We start from the raw sequence: 21,862 nt of genomic DNA on the forward strand, positions 1-21,862 counted from the left end.
GGAAAGTGTTAGAGGAGGTTCTGTAGAATCCAACATTAGTTCATGGTGTCAGGTGATCCAATGCAGGAAATCGGGAACAAAATCTGGTTCCGTGCTTTCGCTCATACCTTTTAATAGGGTGCAGACTTCACTGCAGTGTTGAACTGCCTCGATGCTGGTTGAAAATAGCAATTATAGCCGGTGTTCCTTGATATAGGCTTCATGTCTAGTTGGCAGCCGGTATCAAGTGGAGTGCCCCAAGGGTCGGTCCTGGGGCCGGTTTTGTTCAATATCTTCATAAATGATCTGGAGGATGGTGTGGATTGCACCCTCAGCAAGTTTGCAGATGACACTAAACTGGGAGGAGAGGTAGATACGCTGGAGGGTAGGGATAGGATACAGAGGGACCTAGGCAAATTGGAGGATTGGGCCAAAAGAAATCTGATGAGGTTCAACAAGGACAAGTGCAGAGTCCTGCACTTAGGATGGAAGAATCCAATGCACCGCTACAGACTAGGGACCGAATGGCTAGGCAGCAGTTCTGCAGAAAAGGACCTAGGGGTTACAGTGGACGAGAAGCTGGATATGAGTCAACAGTGTGCCCTTGTTGCCAAGAAGGCCAATGGCATTTTGGGATGTATAAGTAGGGGCATTGCCAGCAGATCGAGGGACGTGATCGTTCCCCTCTATTCGACACTGGTGAGGCCTCATCTGGAGTACTGTGTCCAGTTTTGGGCCCCACACTACAAGAAGGATGTGGAAAAATTGGAAAGCGTCCAGCAGAGGGCAACAAAAATGATTAGGGGACTGGAATACATGAGTTATGAGGAGAGGCTGAGGGAACTGAGGATGTTTAGTCTATGGAAGAGAAGACTGAGGGGGGATTTGATAGCTGCTTTCAACTACCTGAAAGGGGATTCCAAAGAGGATGGCTCTAGACTGTTCTCAGTGGTAGCAGATGACAGAACAAGGAGTAATGGTCTCAAGTTGCAGTGGGGGAGATTTAGGTTGGATATTAGGAAAAACTTTTTCACTAGGAAGGTGGTGAAACACTGGAATGCGTTACCTAGGGAGGTGGTGGAATCTCCTTCCTTAGAAGTTTTTAAGGTCAGGCTTGACAAAGCCCTGGCTGGGATGATTTAATTGGGGATCGGTCCTGCTTTGAGCAGGGGGTTGGACTAGATGACCTCCTGAGGTCCCTTCCAACCCTGATATTCTATGATTCTAAGCTGCTGATGCTCAGATTTTTTCCAGAGGGATTGAAAAATTTTTCCAGTTTGATCAACTACAGGAAAATATTTGTTGTCCTTGTGAAAGTTTGCTCCCAAGATACCGAAATGATGAAGCATTAAGTTGCACTGCCTCCTGCTGTTTCTCAAATTAGAATGTGTTGTAACATTTTTAGGATAATATTTTAATATTTGGAAATTAAAAATTGTCTGTGAGGAAACAGATGTCCCAACTGGCTTATCCAGAAAATCCTTCCATTTCTCCGACATGACCCTCACCTCAATCATCCATGCCTTTTGCCCTGGACAACAAATTTGATTGGCTGGTGGTGTCTGCTCTTGGTCTTTATGTACTTCTCAAAATGAATATAGAAAAAGATACCTGCCCCATGGAGTTTACATGCTAATTCTTGATAGGATGCAATAAAACGATAGAATGTGGCAATGTTAATAAGTTATATGGCTACTCAGCAAGGCTAGCGCATGGCATTAAGCAGCATGGACTTTTAAAATAATGTTAATCAATGAAATAAATGGCTTGAATGAATAAGCAGAAGACTGATAGGCAAGTGCGTTGTAGGGTTTGAAGGAGCAGAGTGGAATGGCTTTGCCGAAGAGCTCTGGCAGGGAGATCTATGCCTGGGGTGGTGGGGGAGGACACTGTGGAACAGAGGGCAAAGGTCATTTGGTGGGAGGAGAGAACAAATGCCGCACTGAGACCAGCATCTCTGGTATATGAAGAACAAGGGGTGATGTGATGAGAGGACTATGGAGCTCGATTCCACGGGGTGCCCAGTCATCTGGCCTCAAACAGCAAAGCACTTAAACACGTGTCATCCCACTGACTTCAATGGGACCGTGCATGTGTTTGAGGTTAAGCACGTGTTTAAGTGCTTTGCTATGTTGGGGCCAGCATGCTTCTTTACAGAATGAAGCCCCTTGTCAGATAAATAAGGAGAGGCAAATTGATGTAGCATATTTATTCTTTTTTTGGAGCCATCCCCTAGGAATCCTCCCTTTTGGTATTTGCTATCCCTTTTCATTCTCTTCTTTGCTCTAATTGGAAATTGAGGCCTGCTCGGGTGTCTGGCCTGAGGACTATGAGTTTTGACCTATAATATAGCCTTTACTTCTGGTTTGCTCTCTGTTTGGGCTGGTTAAGTCTTCCTGTTTTTGTTTCAGTGGTGCTTAGATGCAATTAGAATGGTCCTCTAATGGGGCTATTCTCCCATTAATATGTAACTTCCATTAACATCAGCACAAGTGGCAGACAAGTAAGGAGGACAGAATATCTAAGCTAAGTATCAATACCTGTGATCTCCTTGCTGCCCTATGTAGAATAATTATTAGTACTTAGTACAGTAGAACCTCAGCTTTACGGGCACCTCGGGAATGGAGGTTGTCCGTAACTGTGAACAAAGCACAGTTTGGGCTCCAGATCTAGCAGCTGATACTCCAGGCCAGGCTTCAGCAGCAGCTGAGCTCCCTCCTCAGCTCCAGCAGGCAGTTTCTTTCAAGCTTGTCCCCCTGAGAGGGCTGGGGCGGATTGTGAGAGAGAGAGGCCCGGGTATGTGTGTCTAAACAGCATGTCCTCCACCCGGGGGGTATGTGTGAAATCAGCACAGCCCCCAGCGCTGCTCCTGCTCTGCTGGCTCCAGTTGCCTTGGGCTGGCAGCCCCAGCATCTTCACCTCTTACTGTAGCTGTAAGTGGCTGCCCCAGGGGTGGGGTGAGGACAGGCACAGCACAGTATTGCTTTTTTTTTTTTTTTTTTTTTTTGGTGTTTCTGCTTCTGCCTGATCGTCACTTCCAGTTTCACGTGGTGTTCTGTTCTGGTGTTCATATCTTTGAGGTTCTACTGTATTTGTCACCGTTCCTTTAAGGAGTACACCAAGCCTTACATGGTGAAGTGCGTCTTAATATCTCTATATTACAGATAGGGAAACAGAGGAAAAGAAGTTAAGATTTCCCAAGGTCACTCAGCAATCAATGGCGGACCTGCAAATAGAACTCGGGTCTCCTGGCTTCTGCTTCCCACCTCTGCCTTTTAGATCATGCTACCTTATTAAAAATGTAAATGCAAACAGATTAAGCCTATCCTCCTTGAAACTTTCCCATTAATATTTTGTCCTTTTGACTCTTTTCCTTGCATAATAAACTGGTGGATTGGGACTCAGATCAGAGACTTGGTATCCAGAGAGGACATGCCTGCTAAATACAGAAAAGGAAACCAGAAAGAACCACCATAACCTCAGAATGCCCAAAAGACCAGGACAGAAGAGAGGAGGTGGTTTGTTTCTATTCTGAGATTAAAGATTATTCAGTAGCTGTAGGCTACTATTCAAAATACTTTGTGATTACTATGTTTAAAGTACCAAAGGCGATTCTGGTATGATAGTCATCAAACCAATGTTTATAAGACATTGTATTCTAGAAAGTATCCTTTCTTCCAATGTACCACAGACTTGAAGCTGGGAGTTGAAAATATGTTGGCATTTTAACCAAATCATGAAATCTGTGTAATTCACAGCCCTGGGGGATGGTCAATCAAACATAAATTAAAGCATTCGATACATTGCCAGAATGCAGTGGTGAATCCATTTGTACCAAGGGACACTTTAGCCACGTGGCTCATTCCTCTTTTAAACTAGAGTAGCCAGCAATGCCACGGTCCGTTCCTTTTGGTTTGTCCCAGCTCTATGTTGTTCATATATTTTTACAGGCTGTACATGGACTCAGTATCGAATAATAGCAAACCCACATGTGGAACATGAAGAGTCACAACAACCAGAGTAAACGTCAAAAGGGAAACTGGAATTTTGAAATTCAGCTACATCTCACTCTACGGAAAATCCACAGTTAATGCTCCTATCACTTATATGGACAACCGTTAGAAAGCAAGCCCCTTTAATGGGAGGTTATGATACATAACCACCTTCTCTTGTGTGGCTAAGAAAGAACGATACCACAAATTATGGGCCAAATCTGCACATGAATAAAGAACACCAAGTTTAGCCATAGTCACTGAATATCCTAGGCAGAGTTCCACCATATCAGGTAACCTGTGCATTGTGCGTACCAAAAATATTAGTAGGTGTGATTATGCACATGAACAGAGGGGTCAGTCCATTTCATTTTTCCAGCAGGCACTTTCTGAATCCTAGATTTGGAAAAGTAAATTAATGTTAATGAAGCCAATATTTGTAATACTGCCTGCCTTCTGCAAAATGCTGAGTGGTTATCCTCCTGTTGAAGTCCATAGAATTACTCTCATTCACATGTAAACTAATGGCAAAATTTCTACTGTCATCAGTAGGAACAGAATCAGGCCAAATGGAAGTTGTGGACACATGCCCTAAAATAGCTTTTCATCCCAGGATTCAACTCTTTCGGAACTCCCCTCCCAAAATCACCCCGTTCAGAAGAGGCCTGGGTAAACAGGATGAGGAGAAAAGAGAGTGTCTGTTGAATCGTTGTAGGTAGCTACACACAGTCTAAGTGCTCAGGATTTCTTCAATTTTGGAATTAAGTGGTGCTTGCAATAAGACGCACATCTTGTATCCACTGCTGAATAATTCAGTAGTGATGTGGGAGTGACACCTGGTGGCTCATGGATTTGGGGTAATATTCAGGCTAAGTTGTGTAGTTTTGTCCCGCTCTGGTTGTGAGTGGCCATCACTCAAGAAGTGTGAAAATGGCCCAGTAACTTCTGCTTAGAATATTTTATGGTGATTATAAAATGGCTCTGCATTATAAAAAGTGCAAATGCTTTAATGATGACTTGTAAGACTTTATTCTGACAGCTAGATTTACCTTATCATAAGCTTAAAACTATACTGTGTACGGTACAATGATTGTTTCTAGCTTTGTTTCCATCATCTCCTGACTTAAGGGCTCTAGAGCAGTGAAAAGAGATTCTAATTCCTGGTGAAAATGTCCCACATTTCAGCACATTTTAAAGAAGTTGCTATATTTGTGTCAAAATGTTCACCATTGATATGATGGCAAAAGGCTATTCTTCACAGGCAAAACTTCCACCTTTTCTATTTTGACCAATTTAGAAAAAATGTGAAAATGCTAATGGTGATGCAACTTGAAAAATTCTGAAATGTTTCTGAATTTTGTGAGGCTTACAATAGTATTACCAAATGAGCAAACATTATTAATGCACATTTTTTTACCAGACCAAGCCCATGCATTTTATGACAATTTCAGTTTTTGCAAGCTAACACTTCATGAAGCAAACATTGTTTGATTTAGTGCTCGTTTCCTGAAGGCTCTGGCAGGACCTGAAAGCACATTGAAGAGGGGAGAAATTTTGGAAATTGTTCAGATTCTATGGAAAGGCAGATAAGCACCCTGTTTGCTTGCTTTGGATTTGGTAATTGTACATACTGTTTATTTGGACTGCTAAATTTAATAGTTTAACTTGAAGTCATTGATTAAAAATTAATCTTTCTGAGATAAAAAGGGAAAACATTGCTCCCTTCTGTGAAGTTCTCATCATCATGGAATCTGGCCAGTTTCAGGGACATTGACACATGGAATAGTTCAGAGACTCCAGGTCATGTTCTATTTTCTTCCCATTTGGCAAAATGTACCTATTCCTGACAGCTTACCTTATATTATTATCCCCTGGGGACATTGGGACATCATTGCATTTTACAATGCAACCTAATTCTGTAGAGTGTCTCTTGGAAGTTATCCTGAGTTCTAATCCTGACTCATGTGGTCTTGGACTAGTCACTTCACCTTTCTTTCTGAAAATCCCCATTTGTAAAATGGAGACAATAACATCCTCCTTACTAGAGGGCACTTAATGTTTACATAAAGAATGATGTGCTATCACTCATCAAGGCTGAGCTAACCCATGGAGCCATGAGCATGAGAGAGAGATTATGCTGAAGAAAATGATGGTTTTGTTCTGGAAAGCATTACAAGGAAACTGGAGAACTGGTATGCAACTTCTGGCCCTTGAGCTTCAGCGTTCTTTTAGTTAACCTTTGGCAACCAGTTCTCAAATCAAAACTATCCCCATCAAACCCTTCCAATAATAACTCACCCCCTGAGCCCTATTTATGGAGAAGAGTCTACATTAAGTGGCATCAATTCTAGCCTATTAGCAAGAAGTCGTTGCTTTTTTAAAGTTTAAAGGCTGGAATCTACTGCATCTACTAATTTCCATAATAGAAAGTAGTTTGGCCCTGTGTGTGCTGTAGTAGCTACCTAAGAGATAGAATAGAACTTCTTTGAGGAATCCAACAGTCTGGGTTGGGCCCCGCTCTAGCTGCAGTGAGATAAATTAAGGGTGGTGAATCAGCTTTTCGGTGCTCGTTTGAGTCCTAGCTGACGGCGGGTGTTAATTAAGGCTCAAAGAGAAGGTGCCAGGGGCGCTCATGCTGTTCAATGGGCCATTCAAAATAACATTCAAAACATAGTTTGAAAGAAAAATAATCGTAAATGGTCTTGAACGTTTTATCTGGAAACTTATAAGCTGTGGCGGCTGCCAGGAGCACAGAGCCCAACCACCAAACAGCTGATAGTGCCAGCATTAGACGTTCCAATAGACCATCCACATCATACTGGCCTTCAACTCCCCCCGTCCCCCTCAGTTCCTTCCTTATCTATCTGCAGTGTGACACTAGTACTACAAGCTAGTTATGCACTGACTAGCCCCATTTCCTGCTTCACTTATTACCCTCCTGGAGTACAAGCTCCCCTCTGTACACCTCAACAGCCTTGAGTTCACTTAGCAGTGGGCATGTGGAAACAGGAAGCCCAGTCACAAGTGGGAAGAAGAGTGTTGTGTGTCCAGTTTGCACAGGGCCCCCTAAAACCAAGTGCTTGCCTTGTCTATAGGCCTGACACCGTTGTCTCAACCATCTTGTAAGCTAGCACAGCAAGGCAAACACATCCGTCCTTCCAGCAGTGAGGGAATGCTGGATTTTTGAGTGCAGATCTAGTAACTCAGATATATGACAGCATGGGACAGTGGGGGTAGGAGCCCTGAGCGCTATTCCTGACTCTGCCTGTGCTTTCTTGTGTGAGTTGGATATAATTCTGTCAGTCTCAACTTCCCCGTCTGTGAAAGGCATATAACAGCCACCTGTCTACTGGGGAGGTCTTGAGGATGAATTGATATTTGTAACACAATTTGAAATCTTTGGAGGACAGATGCTACACAGAAATAGTGTTGTTTTTATAATTCCATAGATAGCGGCCAAGCTTACTGGTGGGTGGTGGGTGAACTGGTCCTTGTGGGAAGCTAGTCCCCGGCCCCTTCCCTTCTGCCCGAGGCCCCTCCTCTGCCCCTCCTTTTCCAGGCCCCCCATCCCCGGATCCCAGAGCACCCCCACCACAGCCGCTGGCCTCCCTTCCCCAGCCCCGGGCCACCCGAGCACCCCCAGCCACGGAGCCCCGGGCAGGCAGCCCCAGTGCCCCAGCCCGAGCACTGAGTGGGTGGCGTGGCTGCAGCACCCTGCAACCCCAGCCCTGGAGCGCCAGGTGGGTAGCACGGTCCCAGCGCCCCCAACCCCAGCGCTGGAGCACCAGGCGGGTAGCACGGTCCCAGCGCCCGCAACCCTAGCCCCAGAGCACAGGTTGGTGGTGCATGAACGGGGCCATGCTGGGCTGTTTGGGGAGGCTCAGCCTCCCAGAGCCTATGATACCCAGCCCATGTCCCTTCCCCAAAGAGCTTCCTACAGAGGCGAATAAAGTGCAACAGAGAGAAGATTGCTTACAGGCATGGATGCAGAGAGGAGATCAGTATAGGGAGGTGATGGAATTTAGAAAGGATTCATCGGAGTAGAAATTTCCAGACCGAAGAAAGAGAGCGAAAAGATATTTGTTTTCTATATGTGGTATTTATTCATAATTAAACGCCAGAGATTAGGATTGAGGCTTTGGGGCCTGGCAGATGGGCGGGATGAGGTTTATTTAAAATGCATAGATTGACTCATGCTCAAAATGCCCTACTCGTCGGATTGGCCCAGAGAATTGGTGGGGACAATGGCAGAAGGAGCAGCTCAGCATCTGGATTAGGATGGGATTCTGAGGCTTTTGGAGGGCATACAAAACGAGAAGAGCACTTTGAGACCTGGGCTTCTAAAGTAACAACACATCTGCTGGCTCCTGTTTCTGAGGCATAGCAGCGTCAGATTGGAAGCAGCTGAGCGGGTCTATTAGGGAAGGGGATGAAATGTTACTTTCCCCTGTATACAGTCTTTGTTCTCACTTCAAGGAAATCGATACAAATTATATGACCCAAAAGGAGATGAGAAAGAGCTTGATTTCTAATGGAGGCTCCTTTCCCCAGTTTATTTTCCTCTTCATGTGAAATTCAATTCTATATTGATTTCTAAAGACTTATGCAAAGCCAGGGAGAGCCCAGAAAAGGCAGCACTTGCAAAATGCTGCGCACGTGGCGAAAACAAACACCTCCAGCCAGAAAACTATTGTATACTTCATGGACTCATCCGAGTGTCTAGAGAGCATCAGCCATGCCACCAAAATGCCTGCTCATCTGAACTCTCATGTCCTGCCTTGTCTGGTTTATTGTTTGTGGTTCTTTTACATGTTGTGGATTTAGTGCTCCTGAAAAGTGCCAGAGGGATGCTACTGGAGACTGAGTTATCCACATGATACAGTGCAAAATGCAGCAGTGCAAGCTTCCCTGCCAATGGACCATGTCCCTAACTCTGACCTGGAGGGAACATCCCAAGGGGCAAGAGAAGGTAGATAAGTTTCTGATGGCCTATCAGCCCTGCTGAGACAATTACTGCCAAAAGAAGCTGGCTTTGGGGAGCTAGACTAAGATCTTCACACTCAAGACACACAGGCCATGGAATGGCTGTCAGATGGCAATAACTTTCCACCACAGCTGGCCTGGGCTGGATTTGGTCCAGCGTGTCTGGCAGACTCCTCTTTCTGTGCCTCGCCGTCTGTGACATTTACAGTGTCTCTGTAAATGGCGTGGCCCTGAAGTAATTGCCAATGTTTAATTTTTCATGAGGGTCATTGACTTCCAGGTAAAGTTTAATTTTCTCTGATTTAATATTTAACTTAAATCCCTATGTGAAAATATATTTAAACGCCCTTTGAAGGAGCTATTCTGATCTTTGCTCAGCTTTGTCTTTTCCATGGGTTATTCTACCGTGTGTGTAGTGATCCATCTTTCATCCTAGAGCATGTAGCTTCAGAAGAAGGCAGGGAGGGTACTAGGTTCGCAGATGAGTGACTGCTGGTTAGTTAATCTGATTGCTCCATTAGTCCCTCCCATTTAGTAATTAGAAATAGGTTTTCAGTCTAAGGTTGGAATTTCTCAACCTACTGCTCTTAGCAACTCTAATGCTGTAAAATGACAATTATTAGTAATACTTTGCACTTACCGTGTTTTCGTTGTGAATCTCAAAGCGCCTTTCAGAAATGGCTACATGTTTTACAAAGAGTAGGAGCTGAATCAGTTGAATGGAAGTTGTGTCAAGCCCCAAATTAGGCAGGGCTGCTGCAGACAACAGCCTCCTTCGCTACACAACTCTGCTTCATTCCCAGAGCAGGCAGGGCAGTACAGAGTGCTGACATGAATCGCTCAGCATCCCATACAGAGTCATTGTCCAAGTAAGGACTGGAACCCAAATATCCAGACTCCTAGTCTCCTGCTCTAACCACTAGAAAACACTGTCATTTATAACACAAGTGGAATGGGTTCGTGTTGTAATATTTCAAAGCAGTATCACATCTGGAAGCAAAGCGGTTCAGACCCCCTGCACTGAGATGCCACGCTACTTGTCACCAGCCATCCTGATTTATGTGAGATGGTCCTGATTTTAAGGAAAAGTCCCATGATGTAAAAGCAAAGCTTGCAGGACCTTGGAACCATCCCAGGTTCCAGACTGACACAGTTTCATTACATAAGAACAGGGTGATGCAAAATATTTTTCCTGTAGAAAGCCATCGGAAGGTGACAAATGGTATTTTCCCACTTGTGCTTAAAATGTAGGGCATAGGTACAGGGTAGTATCCCTTTAAAAAAGTTTAGAGAGCCAGGGTGAGGGCAGTAATATCTTTTATTGGACCAACTTCTGTTGGTGAGAGAAACAAGCTTTCAAGCATACATGGAGCTCTTCTTCAGACCTGAAGACCCTAGCACCTCAGGGGTCCCAGAATTCAGGTTCCAACCTAAGTCCAAACACCTACACTGCAATTAAATAGCCCCTTAGCCCTAGCCCCAAGACCCAGAGGCAGCTGCCACAGGCCAGCCATGGGAGTCTAGCTGCAGTATAGACATACGCACAGTAATAGAACAAATAATGCTTACCTACCTCTGAGGGCTGTTGTGGGGCTAATGTTTAAAGAGCATGTGTAGAATTTATGGAGGACAGTGTGTAGAGGTGAATTCACATTAAGGAAGGGGAAAAATTGTTTATGGTTCAGGAAAAGACCGATTAGATGTAGTGGGATGAAAATGAGCAAGGAAAACTTTAGACTGCCATCAGGAAATATCTCCTTACAGTAAAGCTATTTAGACTGTGTGAGAGTCTGAGGGGGAAGAAGTAGAACCACAGATGCTGGACAATTTACTGCAGTGAAGAGGAAACAGAGCAATTCTGCACTAGTCTCTGGGAATGAAGTAGGCCTTTCCCATATCTCCATTTTGCGAGTTTGTGGTTTTAAGCTTCTTTTAATTGTGTTTGGACTACGTTTTGCAACCTGCTAAATTAGCTCATGATCTCAGTGTGTGAAGAGGGGATGAGTTAAATTCCAACTTTAAGGTAGTGTGCAAAAACCTGACATCAATAACCTTGAACAAATACAAAAGCCACTTTCTAAGAACTGTTCAACCAGCTTTTCCCTTTGCTCACCAAAGCTAAGCAGCAGCTACTCATGGGTCTTGCTGATTTAAAATTCTATCACTTGCTGCAATTCAAAAGGGACTAAGCAGTGCCAAAACATGGTTTTAAAAAGGTAATAAGTTTTTAAAGGTTTGAAAATGTTCTGGTAATCTTTGAGGCCCCAGTTCTACAAAGACTTACACACATGCTTAACTTTAAGCATGTGAGTTGCCCTATATCAACGGGACTACTTGTGCTTAAAGTTAAGTACGTGTGTGAGTCTTTTGCAGGATCAGGACCTACGGGCCCAATTCTGCTATCTTTACTCCTGTGGTGAAGTGTTTTACTATGTCAGCAGTCCTTCAGAAATGTATGCATCTACTCATGCAGTAAGGGACTACTCAGCAGGAGAAGAGGTGTCAGAACTGGGCTCTTCGTCAGTTGCTGTTCTTCCAGTTACTGTGTCAGTTGATGCACATCACTGTATCTGAATGCTCATGCTTTCGCAGACAGACACTTTTCACACATGACATTTCCTTTCCATGACAGTTCATGTAATACACTTTACATAGGGCTTGTGGCATTGTAAAAGCGATGTGACAGCTGCAGTGCCAGAAGGCTTTTAAGGCATTAACAAATAACTGACGTGAAATAGAAAATCCCCATAAAGGAGCTAAAGGATTTCATCATGAAAGTTTAAAAAACCACACACTGTGCAGTGGGTGAGGCATCGGCTGCAATTTTATTTTCACCAAATGAGCTGAAATAATTTCCCCGTGAGCTGCTTTTGTTACAACGTAAATAAAAGTTTCAATGCCATTTGAAACCAGGTTCTGGCATACTGCACTAGTGCAAAACACACTGCACTGGTGTAAACTGTATGCACCCTGCAAGCTTGCACTGGGACAGCTACACTGGTAGCTAAAAATCTCAGAGCATGTCCAGAAAACGAGTTATTGGGTGGCAGGCAGGGGTGTAAATCTACCACGCTCCAGTGAGCTGCACAATGTCTGTCTGTGTGGAGCCTGGTGCTGCACTCTAAAGGTTAGAGAATGTTCAGTGCACACGCGTAGGATAGTTAGCATGTGACATGCTGGAGTGCTGTAGATTCACACCCATGCTTGCAGTGCCATAGAGACATGCTCTCAGCATAGACCAGGCCTTAGATAGCTGAGATTGCCAGATCTTGGTCTCTTCTCATAAGACATCCCAGGCTTAATTCTGATCTCTCACTAGTTTTACATTGATGTAACTCCATTGACTTAATTTATTATTTACATCATCATAAGGCATAATAGGATCAGACCTGGGAGCCTTTCAGAGAACTCTTACTACCTAGTATCTCAAATCTAGCTAAGGCATACCAAATTTTATTGCTTAATAATGTACACGCACTCCACTTCAGATGGTCTGGGCAATTCAGTTTACCATGGCTGAATAATACAGTATATTATTGTTATTGATTTCCTTATATGGACTCAGAATATTATTTAATTTGTTAGGCCTGCTTTAGTGTATGTAAGTCATTGCTGAATTATATTAATTCACATCACTATAGCCAAGCTTACACTTAACTCTTTTATTTGAATAAATAAGCATAGGTTTGGCTCTCTTGTATCCTCTTGTGATACACTGAGGTACTACAGCCCTGCTAATTCAGCAGGCCTTACTTTACAGCTATCCTGTCAGCCTGCTAAAGGATCACATATTGTAATTTGTATTGTAACTGTCTTGTTAGGCCTGGCCTGTTTCAACACACTGGATCGTGCTAGAGTAGAACCTCAGAGTTACGAATACCAGAGTTATGAACTGACTGGTCAACTTCACACCTCATTTGGATCCGGAAGTACGCAATCAGGGAGCAGCAAAGATCAAAAGAAAAAAGCAAATACAGTACAGTGCAGTGTTAAACGTAAACTACTAAAAAAAAAAAAAAAAAGGGAAAGTTTAAATTATTTTTTGACAAAGTAAGGAAACCTGTTTCTGTTCTTGTTTCATTTAAATTAAGATGGTTAAAAGCAGCTTTTTTCTTCTGCATAGTCAAGTTTCAAAGTTGTATTAAACCAATGTTCAACTGTAAACTTTTGAAAGAACAACCAGAACGTTTTATGAACGTGCCCAAGGGGTTCGTAACTCTGAGATTCTACTGTATCTGGATATGTCAGAACATGAGTGGGAGTATGGAAGCAGCTAAGTTAGATTTTACCAGCGTTTGCTTGGTTTGTAGGACATATGTAGGAGCTAGGAGGGGCTGGACCATGTTGGAGGGGCTGGTGAAGGCCAAATCTGGGGCTATTTTCATGGGGATAGCAAAAAGCACATCGCTGCTAGCAGGGCAGCTCTCCTGTCAAGTCTGTGTCCTCAAGCATAGAGCTGCTAGGATTTCTCAAACAGTTGTATGGTTTTTTTTAAACATGCCAAAACAACGTATTTTCTCTTTATCTCGTTCTCTGAAACATCTGAACTGTCGAATCTGAAACTTCCCCAGAAAAATTCAGCCTGAAGCAGTCACGCAGCAAGGAAGACTTCAGCCTGAAATGTTAGTTTGGCAAAGTTATAAGCAACTGAAAAGAGGGCCTTATAATGAAAAGTGTCAGGTTTCAATCTTAACTATCAGCAGCTCTACCAGTTCCTCCTGGAATAAAAGCATAAAGACTGCTATCATTGGTACAGCTCCTCTTTATAACTCTCAACTTATTTCCCAACTATGTTACTGTAATGAGTTTCTTGTGCAAAACTATCCAGCTAACTGGACTATGATATAAATATTATTGTAGAAGTCCTGCTAAGTGTGTTACATGGGATCCTTCCTGGAGGTGTATTCTTTTTTTCTGGTGACCTAGGGAGAATAACATAGATTCATTATATCAAACGTGCGGGATCTCAGAATAGGCTAAAAAAATGGACAGAAGGAAGATTTCTTGAAGAGTTTCGTTTTCTTATTGTGATGACCAAATCTTCAAAGGTGAGGTGGGAATTTGTAGATTAAATGTCTCACAGAGTCATAGATTCCAAGGTCAGAAGGGACCATTGTGATCATCTAGTCTCATCTTCTGTATAACACAGGCCATAGAACTTCCCCCAGATAATTCCTAGAACAGATCTTTGAGAAGAGACATCCAAACTTGATTTAAAAATTGTCCGGGATAGAAACTCCACCATGACACTTGGTAAATTGTTCTAATGGTTAATTACCCTCACTCTCAAAACATTATGCCTTATTTCCAGTCTCCATACTTTCATGTTGATTTACAGCACTGCTGTAGAGACCACTGTGTTGTCCAGCTGTTGAATGATGAGTAAGTTTATGCTTTTATTTGTTTTAGTTGAACCTTTTAAAATAAGATCATTTAACCCTGCTGCCACCAACATCACCTTGGATGCTGTGTGGGGTCAGGTTCAATGATAAAGACCCAACATTTGTCACTCTGTAAAGACTCAGAGATGAAGGTACGATCCTTCTTCGATCTCCATACGTTTCATATGTTAATATTGCTTCTAATGTCTTCTCTGCATTGGTGGGTCATGCAGACTTTGAACACTGATGGGTTTTTATGATGATTCTTGTGGATATTGAACCTAAAGTTAAACTTAAGGTCCTCTGTTTTGTTTTGTTTTGTTTGTTTGTGCCTCATTCATGAAACACAAATGCATATACTACTGCTAGCTGCAAAGCACAGATTCTTATAGCAGACTGAAGACATCACGTGATAGCAGTAACTGTGTGAGCCTGATGTGGCCTCTCAGTGGAGAGATGGATTCAGCCTTAATCTAAATGGAAAGTGCTTGATTCTTTTTTTAGATTGATGCCAAGATAAATTAGGCCTCAGTCCTGCCAATGTATCAAAGTGGGTGGGTTCTCTGGAGTTCTTTGAAGGTTCACGGGACTCTGCTCTGTATGTTAATGGAATCCACACACCGATCCAGCTGCAGGATAAGAACCCACATGCATCTAATCTGAAAAAAAGAACTAAACATTTTCCAGTGATTCCGACTTTTCTCCACGTGCATGGAATCCACAAACACAGATCTGATTGTAGGGTTAGGATCTTAAGTTGGGCCTTGTCCTTCCTTTAGCATTTTCTAGCTGTCCTAGAAAAAGTTTCCTGCCCCTTGTTTCTCAAAAAAGAGCATAACACTTTGGTGGGAGACTTGTGTGGGATTCTGCCAATCTTTTGTTGTTATTAGTATGGCTACTCTTATTTGTTAAGTGCCGACTGAGAATGCGCTAAGCACTGCGCAAGAGACATTGCAGTCTGAGACAGAAGAGACAGGCCACAAAGTGGCACTCAGAGTTTCTTCCTTTTTAAAAAATACTAGTAAAACTATTGAATGGTGACTCGTTTCTAAATAGGAAGATTTACTTAAATAAATAACTTGTTGCTGAATATTGTGTGAGTGCCCCAAAGTAACTGATTTTCTTAGCCTAGCTACTGGGGCAATTTGGCACAAGTTAAAATGTTATTGGGATTTGGCACTTTGAGTCTGTTGGTCACCTTTAAGATCCTGATAAAGGTCTCAGAGTAGTGAATGCAGGTTGTATTACTCCACAGTACACCCTGCTGTGGATGCTTCCATTGCCTGTAACTTTGGCAGCACAAAAAGTGTATTCCATCTGGATTTAACCAAACTTTCAACCACAGTCAAGCAGCTAATGTTAAGTTTAATACTTTGGTGTGAAGACTAGAAGAAACAGTTCACATTTTTGCTTTGTTAGTTTGGAGACCGTCTTCTAAATGGTTGTTATGACAGAGCATGAGTGCTCCTGAATTTATTCTGTGTATGAAAGTTTGTTGCAGCAAAAAAGATTAGAAACTTCCATTTTTGTTGGATCTGTTTTTTGTTTACTGCAGGTTGGATTCTGCAGTGAACAGCAAAAATTATAACCAGTTAGCAAAAGGGAGATCATGAGATTTGTGATTTTTATTTGGAGTCTGGTTTATTACAACATAGCAATGTGGTGTATAAAATGAAATGGTTTATTGTGATGTGAAATTTAATGTTGCTGGGTAATTGAGTGTAATTGATTTATAATTCATGTGAAAGTTAAAAATGATGATCTAACAACTCTGAAACATAACATTTGGCTCTTAAGATTTTTTGTGAGGGTTTCCCCCTTAAGTGTGATGCTTTATCGTTTTGTTTTATTACCTCTTTTAAAATGTAATTTCATTGTTTCACCAGTTTCTCTGTGATTTTCCCTTAATTGTATTTTTTAATTAATGTTTATAGTCTATGTCTAGACAAGCCTAATAGGCTCCATTCATTTCTTTAGAGATTCTTTAATAAGAGACACTTTATACATGGAAAGCTTGAGTTACCAAAAAGGACAAAACTTCAGTAATGTGTCATTTTGATGGCCATACGGATGGCTTCTCTGTCAGAACACTTTAGTTTTGCAATATAATTAGCACATCTAATTTCTGTTTTGATCTTGTTTTGTTTTCAGTTATTTAATTTCTACCGTTCCTTAGATGTCTTTTCAAACCTCACAAGATGCTATGCAAAAAAGCAGAAGAGGGATGTGTGGTCTTTAGGAAATACATCAGGACACGCAGACAAGATATTCATGAAAACAATGTAAGGAGCTACATTGATGCCTTAGTGATCAAACAATAGGTATTTTATTGCTCCGTTAACATGTGATATGCAGACGCTGAGGGTAGTTTATCTAATGAGTATGTCCTACTAAGTTCTATATGAAAATAATTACATTACCTACACATCTTTCACATCCAGCAGACATCTTTGCAAGCTGTTAAAATTTGGCCCTTCAAGAAAAGCAAGAAATTGGATAACCCGACCCAAAGAATTTACTATGCCGCGTGACATAATTGTGCAAAACTTGTCCTCAGGTGGTATCCTTTATTACTGGAAAGGCAGAGACAAAGCATCTCATTCTTTCTGAGCATTAAAGACCATCACATACCTCCCTAAGGACACTGGAATAGAGATCAGTTTACTAGTTGCACAGAGATGAAAGTGCCCTATTACACTGCTCATGAGAACATATCATTTTCCTTAGCACTTTCACCAGAAGATAATGATTTCATGAGACTACAGCAAGGGGTAAAACCTGCAATTACCATCCAGAAATGTAGAGCAAAGATCAGTAGAACCAAAACATCTGTGGCCACCTTTAGGAACTTTGCAATATAACTATGCTGCCCACTCAGAACTTCATAGGTGCAACATAAATAAAACACAGGTCCTCCTGATCCAAAAATCACATAGTCCCTAAGCTGTTTGAGCTAAACAAGAAACTCCTTTAGCTGGTAGCAGTGCAGGGCCTATAACACACAGGTTTCTTATTTTATCCAGGCGAGGGTAACGATACATATACACATCACACTAGCCAGTCCAATACTACTGACAACCCACCTTGTTGCAATTCCTGCATAACATTCCTGTCCTGACATATCCTAGCCCTTTAACTAATACTGATGGGGCTCAAGCCCCACCCTGGTTTCTACAGTCATTAGAGACAGAGCTAAGCCTTGTAGTGTATGGTTGATACAAGGGTTGGGTTGTGTCAGGACCGAGAATGTTATATGTGTGTATTAGAGCTGGTTGGAAAACTGATGTTTTTTCTGCTGAAAACTTAAGTTTTTTTGGTGAAAATCAAAAATCAAAATATTTTAGCCAAACACTGAAATATTTCAATTCTGAAATGTCACCACAGTGTCTCATGGGAGTTGTAGTGTGAGTGCTTAAAACTTACTTTCTCCACAATAGGCTGGGTTCCCTGGTTGGACTCCCATGGTCTCCCCTCTTGGTAAGGGGATGTGGTACATCGTGGCAGTCATGTGGCATGGTGCATCATGGGAGATGACATTTTTCCCAAAAATATTTCATTTAATCAAAGGCCAAATTTTCCATGGGAAAAAAATGTCATCAGAAAAAATTTGATCAGCCCCCTAGTATGATTATGTATGTGTGTGTTTACATACATATAAAATCAGGTAGATCAGTCTATGCATGCATGTACACACACACACACCTTTTACCCGTGTGTTTAATATTCTCCACTGGCTTTCATTAGGTGAACTTTGGCTCATAAATCCAGGGCCCTTGGAGAGAGCTGTAAAACATAGCAGACTAGGTGCCATTTCCCATGCTCACATGGTTCTAGTTCTGACTGGCCAAGTAAATGCAAGCGCTCCCCTGCTCTATCGCTTTCAGCCTTTGAATGTGCAAAGATAACCGGAGTTTGTGAGTTTGACACCTGCTAATGAGCAATGTGTTTGTGTCCCAGGGACAAACAACCTGGATTCCTTTGTTAGCTGGATGCTGCTAATGCCACGGGAGACACCAAATGAGTTGAACCCCAACCACTTTCTTGATGCTGATGGAAAGTTTACAAAGACAGAAGCTTTCCTGCTTTTCTTCACAGGTAACTAAAAGGGCCTGATCCCGCAGGGAGGCAGCATGCCTAGTACCCCTCAAGAGGTACCACTGTCTTGCCGGATTCGGCCCTATGCTAAGAATGATCCTTATATTTATATCAGGACTGGTTTAGCGATGTCCACAGCAAGTTCCTATCACAGTTACATATAGATCCCCAGGCCACCTATAGAGATAACGGCAACACACTTGTTCCCATAGGACCTATGTAGTAATGTCAGTGTAGCAGTGTGGGCTCCGCACCTCTGAGCATCAGGCCGCTTTTACTCAAGAGAGGAAGGGTGGTTCCATGCTTAGGATGCTAGAGTGGGACTCAAGAGACCTGGGTTCAGTTCCCTTCTCCACCACAGCCTGCCTGTGTGAAGTAAAGGAACCTACCCACTGGGTAATGTCTGAATTTTTCTTGGTTAATGATGAAATGGGACATATGACTTTATGTTCTTAGCCTTCCTCTCGTGTAAGCTAATTTGTATATGCTTTGTTCCAATGGATGGCTAAAACCCTGTGGGCTTAGTCCTTCTGTCCTCAGTCAAACCTTATTTGCAAAGCTCAATGGGAGTTTTTCCTGAGTAAGGACTGCAAGACCTGGCTGTCAGTCAATGCCGTTGCAGGATATTGGTGCCATCTTGTGGCCAAAAGGGGAGCAATAGATAAATCAAATTCCTTAGAAATGTTATATTGCAATGCAGAGCACAAGCACTTGACCAACAAACTTTGCAGGTAGAGGAGGTGAAAAGTTGAAGTCCATTGAAGAATATGGAGATTGTATTTACACCCACTTCAAAGGCTCATGAGCAGGTGTTTTCTGTCAGATCTGTAGCTGAGTTATAATCAATGTTTTTCCATAATTTGGGTGGACAGATACACAGGAGGAGTCTTTCGTGCAGAGATGTACCCCACTCTCTGATTTCCTGAGGGCTGTAGAGTGATGCATTCTACCCATATGCTGATGATACAGGGATGAGCATAAGAAGTGTGATACCTTTTTTAAAAAATTGTAAATCAGAGCCTGTTCTCTGCCCCTGACATTACCAGCTGATCAGTTGGCTCTGATTAATAGTCCATCTCAGTCATTTCTGATGTATTTGCATCACATAATCTGCAAATTTTCTATAAACAGCTGATCTCACTAGGCTCCTCTCACTTCATCAGAAGATTCAAGTGTGGGAGGTGTTGCCTGGGCTTCAGCAGAGTCTGAAAGCTGTTGCTCAGGAGAGGAGAGAGACATAATCATTTCACTTTCCAAACCCCAGGCTCTCAAAGCGCTTTACAAACACCAACGAATAAACCCGCATAACACCCTGGGAAGGTAAGTATTTTACAGGTGTGGAGAATGAGTCACAGAGCCTTTCAGTGACCAGTCTCATACAATGAGTCGACTGGGAATTAAACGCAGGTCTCTTGAATCCCCATCTCTTGCTCTAATCACTAGACTGTGTTGTCTCTTAATTGTTTGGAAACCAGTGCATCCCTAGATGGATATCACTTGGAAACTGACTAAATCCCAGGGATGAAATCTAGACCCACTGAAGTTGATGAAAAAACTCTCATTGACTTCAATGGGGCAAGGATTTCAGTCCAGGTTTTGTGGGGTGTCACTAAAGAGCGCTGTGGCAGGGAGGGAGGGAGCCGTTGTGGAAGCTGAGGGGACAGCCCTTGAGTGATTCCAGACCTGATTTGCCTCCCTTCTTTCGAGAACACCCAGCCTCCCTCCCTCGGCCTGGTGTCCACCATGGACCATCTCCTTCTGACGCCTCCCTCAGGACTGGGATCCCCAGACCAGGAGAAGTAGTGCAGGCCAGCAGCAGCTGCCAACAGCTGAGAGTGACGAACCCAGAGCCCACAGCAGCTCCAAGTAGGGAAGCTGCATGAGTAGCAACAAAAGTTTGATGCGAAGCAGGAGGCTTTTTGTCTCCTTGGGAAGAAAGGTTCTTTCTTTCACAGCCTGCAGGCAGGCTTTGGGGGGTGAGGGTTAGGCAGGCCGGGCACAAAGAGCCTGTATCTATCAGTGGAAGGAAAGTCTCTCATCAGAGGTGGGAGGGAGAACTTAACCTGGGGTAGGTGAAAGGGAAGGTGATTCAGTCCTAGCATGCTCACCCTTGGTGCAGAATGCTGAGGCCCTCCTACTGAACGCTTGCCATCAATGGATGCCTCTGCCACGGACATACTTTACTTCAGCCTGAAGAATGGGCTTTGCGTAGGGACACTGGCTGAAATTCTCTGGCCTGTGTTATCCAGGTCAAACTAGATGATCATAATGGTCACATCTGTGAATCTGAAGATATGCGTGCCCTGCAATCACAGATTATATAGACACAACTGCAGTGTGGGCTGTACAAGCTTGCCCAGGACCTGGGGTAATTACTTGGGCTGTTAGTCTGCCTCAATTTCGTAGGACAAATCTCTTTCTCTGAGGTCTGAGGTTTGTCTCCAAGCAACTTTCGGTGTCCTGTTTAAATGACTTCAGTTCTGTAGATTATATGCAATAAATACATTTTGGGGTTAAAACTTTATTGGGTGGCCAAATAAAAAGGAACGTATGCATTGAGAGCTGATCTGATGATGGATATGCAGAGAGAGGAGTTAGCAAGCAAATACAAACACAGAACGATGCCTGAGCTAGACATGAATTAGAGCATGATTCATTACTACGATGGCAGATAAAAAGAGTACTTTCTGGCAGAGGTGACAGCCATAGCCAAGAGTACAGAACAGAACAAACTTCAAAGCCCACCCCCTCCTTCTGCTGGTTTCCTGATCCCAGTTATCCAGCTGACACAGGAACAATCTGTCAGACCTCACTCAAAACCGATTGCAAGGATGGGTTCCAAAAGTCAGACTAGTTATCTATTGTGTGGAGAACAAGAAGAACGTTTTCTCTGATTTAGCCAGCCCAAGGAGGGCAGAAATCCATAAATGTGTGCAAGGCATTGGATTACTTTTCCATGTCATCAGCTCTTTATAGTCAGCTGCCAGTGCGGGTCTCAAGAGGCATCTCTTCTCTCTTTCATTTAGACGATGAAGCAGACTTGTATTGTCAGAGACAGAACTCCCTATGTCAGTTTCCAGTGTTTGCTCACTCCCTCTAAGGCCATTCTCAAATCACGTGAACAAGTCAAGTTTTCTCAGTTCTACAGCCTCCACCATTGACATCTGGAGCATCTCTGGGAGGATAGCCTAGTAGAATTTTGGTAGAAGCTACAAATGGCTACAGAAACCTTGAAGACATTCACTAGATCAGCAGTTCTCAAACTGTGAGTTGGGGCCCCAAGGTGAGTCGCGCAACCCTGTTTTAATGGCGTCGCAAGGTCTGGCTTAGACTTTCCAGGGCTGAAGCCAAAGCTCGAGCCCCACTGCCAGGGCTGAAGCCTGAGGACTTCAGCCCTGGGTGAAAGGGCTCAGGTTACAGGTCCCCTGGCAG

The sequence above is a fragment of the Eretmochelys imbricata genome, chromosome 10, assembly GCF_965152235.1.
Source record: "Eretmochelys imbricata isolate rEreImb1 chromosome 10, rEreImb1.hap1, whole genome shotgun sequence".
NCBI classification, from domain to species: Eukaryota; Metazoa; Chordata; order Testudines; family Cheloniidae; genus Eretmochelys; species Eretmochelys imbricata.